General features: G+C 35.8%; 1 long non-coding RNA gene across 1 annotated transcript; it reads right to left on the minus strand.

Moving 5' to 3' along the window:
- Positions 1-296: 296 nt before the first annotated feature.
- On the minus strand, positions 297-4,721 carry LOC104409414. Its single transcript, XR_719939.1, has 3 exons — positions 4,622-4,721; positions 1,117-1,224; positions 297-369 (listed from the first exon to the last, which is right to left on the minus strand). It is a non-coding gene; the product is annotated as an uncharacterized LOC104409414 (long non-coding RNA).
- Between the last annotated feature and the right edge of the window lie 243 nt (positions 4,722-4,964).

Raw genomic sequence — 4,964 nt, forward strand, 5'->3', positions numbered from 1 at the left:
ATATTTATATTTATATTTAGCCTTGCTTTATATTAAGCCTAATATACCTAATTATATATAGGTATAAGTATATATTAATATACCTAAATATTTAGGTATATTTAGTCTGCAAATATACCTAAAAGGATTGATCTTAGCACTAAAGACGGGTAATTACTGGATTCTAAGAGTACTCAAATGTGTGGGAGCTTCCAACTTCTCAGCACACTCAGAAGAGGGTGCTCTGGAGATGTTCACAAGCAAGAAATATAAAACTCACCTGATCCTCAGGCTCTTTACTGGAACCTTCATCAAATCCACAGGCAATGGTGTATGGTGGGAATGGTTCTGACCAATATGCCTCCTGTGTACAGTTTCTCTGAAGGAAACCTTTAATGGTGAAATATATTGATGAATGAATTATGTGGGGGATATGTGTGTGTGGTTTTTAAGTTCTGATGAGAAACAACAGATTTTTATTCCTGCTTTTACTCTGAAGTTAGGCTAGTCACATTCACCCAGATTAGCTCTAGATTTGTAATGTTCTATATATCTATTTTTTAAAAAGCTGAGAGAGAGATTCCCATTCATTTCAAGATGCGGTAGAACTTGTACATTTCATATAGGAAACTAATTTTGCAAATTGAATTCTTACACAGAGGAAATAAAATTATGCGGTCTATCCTGCATTTACAACATAATTTGTGCTTGTGAACAAAGCCCTGAGCCACCTGATCTAGCTTTGAAGTTAGATACAATTCTTTAACTTCTTTAACTGGAAGATTGGACTGGATGACCTCAAGAGGTCCTTTCTAACAGCAATTATTCTACAACTTTATAAATCAGTGATTCTGACATATTTCTTTATAACCATAGCAATGTACTGCAATTACTCATAATTTTTAGACCACCTTTAGCTGTCTAGTTTAGACTAGACAATTTAATGCAGAATAACGTAAATCAAAACCACGACAAATATTGACCATAAGCCAAGATTTGCATCTGGATAATTATTGTATGTCAACTGATAAAAGATAGAATCATGAATCAGGAAAATATGCAAGCTGGTGAATCTTTAACTATTAGAATTTATCTTAAAAATATGTAGAGATAAAAAGAAAAGGAAAAAGGTCTTGCCATGGATATTGGTGATTTCTTCAAAAAAACTTGGACAGGGAACTTTAACCACTTCCCCAAAAGCAACTGTGGGCCAGCAGGTTAGACCATCCCAATCTCTGGCACATCCTGAAAAAAAAAGTGCCTGTAAATAAACACACACAGAGAGAATACCATGCATTTGATCTTCCATGATTAGATTATCTGTCATTTTCCCACTAACAGCCACATCAGGACATGCAGCTCTGCAAATGACAATTAAATTGTTTTCCTCTTCTCTTTGAATACATCTTTGCTCACATATGTGCTTAGCATTCCAGCTGGACCTTCCCTCACCTTATCTCATGAGAGAATGCACCTGAAATTCAAGCAGACACAATCTGAAAGTAAAATCAACTGGAGGTCTTTCTATTATCAAAAAATAAGTTACCAAAATCAAAGTTATAAATAATTCTTAGCACTTGAGATTTCTCATTAATGGTTTCATAGTCTAACTGAAAAACATCAGACTTAAAAATTCAGCCTTAGACTCTTGATTCCATGCTTAAAGTCTACCAGTTTCACCTGAATTAAAGGAAATAAGAGCTGGAGTCCTGGTTTTAGGCAATCAATGGCATTTTTACAATGGATTTCAACAGTGATTAGATTCATCCCAAACTAGAAGAAAATCTCCCAGCGTCATATAAAATAACCATCATCTGGCATAGGGCTGGCTGGCTGGCCTTCACAGGGTTCCCTAAATCAGAGATGCCGAGCTGATAACAGGGGCATGCTACTAGCTACGAGTCTGGTAAGATGGGTTTTTGGAAATTATAGTTAATCACAGCTTTGTCATGGAGGCATCCCATTGAGACTCAAGCTGTGGTCATGCAGTGTTTTTTGACAAGCAGGTGTGGGTGCAGCACAGAAAAGTTATCAGCATATAAAGGTGCCTGAACCTAGAAAAAAATCACTGCACTGTAACCAAAACTAATCTCTAGTCATAAGGTGGATATAAAGCAGTGCATGAGTTTTATTTAGGAGGTATAATTTTCTTTCACTGCTTCTATTCTGTTTCATCTGTGACTGATGACAAGGCAAATCTAAAATTGTCAAGAGCTGAAATGTGGAAGCAGTATTACTTGCCTGTAGCTGAGCAAAGCTATTCTCTGGCTTCTGAAAAGATGGTCCTGACAATCTCCCACAGCTTTATCCTCACGTTGCCTTGGGGAGGATGAAATTCCTGGTATACCCAATTTGCCAGATGGGAAAATAGAAACCTTGATTCATTATCTCTAATTTTAATTGTCTAAAATATGTTAGCTAATCTCAGCTATGTTCCCTCTGTAATCAGCTGAAAGAGTCAGGGACTTCCAGTGCATGATTCATCCCATATATTGGAGGCTCCTTTCTGACGGCAGGATGAATCACTCACTGGAAATATCTAGGTCTTTCTGATGATTATAGCCTTAACTAGGCTGCTAATTTTCAAATTAATAAAGCCAGGTAATATGAATCCCACTTAGTGCAGTGGCCCACGCACTTAGACTTACAGTCTTAAAGAGTATCTCTTTGAGAGGCTGTAGTACATTTGATGAGCTGGATCTAAAAATTTATTGTAAAAGGTAATGTGAGCTTAAACCAAGAATCAGGTGACCTTATGTAGGAGTGGAACCTGCATATTTTAAGCCCTGCATCTGACTTCATTTTCAGTGACTTCTTTTACATGTCAAGGTTTTCAACAGACTGGTGATTGTCGAAGTCATCTGAGACTCCATAAAGACAACTGCAGTAAGAATTGTATCAAGTAATGTTGACGTCATAGATATTTAAGTCTTTTTCAGTAACCCATTAGACAATGGAGAAAAATAAATGTTTTTAGAGCTTGATTCAGTTGACCCATTTTACATGTCTACTTTGAGATGAGAAGAATTGCACCCTGGGGTTTACTGATAACTCGCATTAGACACTGCTCTGTGTAACAAGAATAATGTGGAACTACTTAAAGTTCTGCAACATAAACTAATCCCAGCACAGATTCCCTGTGACTACTGAGAAGTAACTGTACAAATTGTGATTCTTCATTTTGTCTGTAAACAACAGAACAAATTTTCATTGAAGTCTTTCCATCTCTAGGGAGTAAAAGGTGGAAAGGAGGGCTTTGAGAAGATCAGAGTTGACATGTCTGAAGATTTTTAAATAGTTTAACAGAACTCTAAGGGATCTTTATTTCTTTGAGTAGCCTTTGCTACATAAAGGACTCCAAAGTCATGCAATTATTTTTCTGGTAAAGCAAAAAATACTTGGGATGTCATACTGTAATGCATGGAATAAACCATTATTGAAAACGTGATTTTGGAAGAAATTTTTTGAGTGGGTTACTGGGTGTTCCAAGTGCATAACGTGTCCAGAAGATATTCTGTCTTGATAAAAGGGGCAAGGGGAAATACAGCTAAAATAGAGTAGGCAAGTAGTGATTGGAAGTGATGGGGAAGTGATTGGAAAATGATTGGAAAGGCTTCAGGGAAAAAAAAAAAAAAAAGGAACATCCTGGGGGTTGGTCTCTAAATTTTGATAAGCTGCTAAAGGCAGATTATTACCAGGTGGTGGTAATACTTCTTTCTGTTCATACTGAGTGCATGAGGCATCTTTGTGTCATAACTCCTGATAATTCGTGTAATTGAAAAATATCACTGATGTGGATTCATATTTCTAAGCAAACATGGCCAGAAAAACTACAGCTGAACTTTTGAAAGAGTTTGAACATTTTGAAATTTCACTTTGAATAAATTCAAAACATGTCAAATGTGTGTCAAAAAACAATGCCAAAACCCCAGCAAAGAGAACAACCTACACAGCATTTTAAAAATATTTTACAGGCTCTCTGAAATGTTCAGTTTGATTTTCAAAATTTATATTTGAGCAGATTTTGCATAAATTTTAAAAATCCACCACAATGAATCTTTTCAAAGAAACAAAACCTCTAAAAATATAGGAACAGAATATTTTTAAGAAGTTGGGACTATTTTTTTCTTCCATATTTTTGCAAAAAACATTTTCATCAGATTGGAATAATTCCCATCACAATATAATTTCAGCATGCTTTTCACTGTCTTCCATGGAAGTTTCTTTGGAGTTTTGGATATGAGGAAAGAACACAACAAATACTTTAGGATTGTAAGATATTCCAAGTAGGGTTTACCTGCCCTATCTAAGCATTAAAACTTGTCGGGGTCTGAAATAATTATCTTTGTCTCATTCTGTAGTTAGCAAATAAAAATATTACTCCAGAGAATGATTAATTTCATTCTAAAGTAGACATCTAAACCAAAGGCAATGAAACATGTTCTGACTTAGACATTGAGCTTTTGAAGATGTCTAAAATGAGATGAGTTAAAGTCCCATCCTATAGAAGAAACACCTAAAACTATTAATAAACCAAATAAAATAGAAACAAATCACGCCTCAGGACAACATCTAGATATCGTGACCCTGAAATTATATACAAGGGATATTCATATCAGAGCTTAACAATCAGGACTGTTACCTTTAAGATCAGGTGAAAGAGAGTCATTCTTTTCTAAGCAGAGAGCCTCCTCTTTGACCACTTGCTGGAATATCTTGCATTCTGGATGGATTCCCACAACCTCAGTGAGAAAAAGACAAAAAAACCCAAGAAGTTCTGTGATTACTGGAATGAGAAGGAATGGATCATTGGAATGAGGTCTCTTTCCAGTTTTTGTACCTTGTGGCTGATACTTTGAGGTCTAAGAATGTGAAAACTGCAGGTGAAGATGTATCTGCAAATCGGATATGTAAACAGTAGAAGGAGGCTATGATCTCATACATTTATCAATTTGTATACACATCTGCATATGCATACTTGTATG

This window comes from Nestor notabilis, unplaced genomic scaffold (genome assembly GCF_000696875.1).
Source record: "Nestor notabilis isolate BGI_N333 unplaced genomic scaffold, ASM69687v1 scaffold31897, whole genome shotgun sequence".
Taxonomy (NCBI): domain Eukaryota; kingdom Metazoa; phylum Chordata; class Aves; order Psittaciformes; family Psittacidae; genus Nestor; species Nestor notabilis.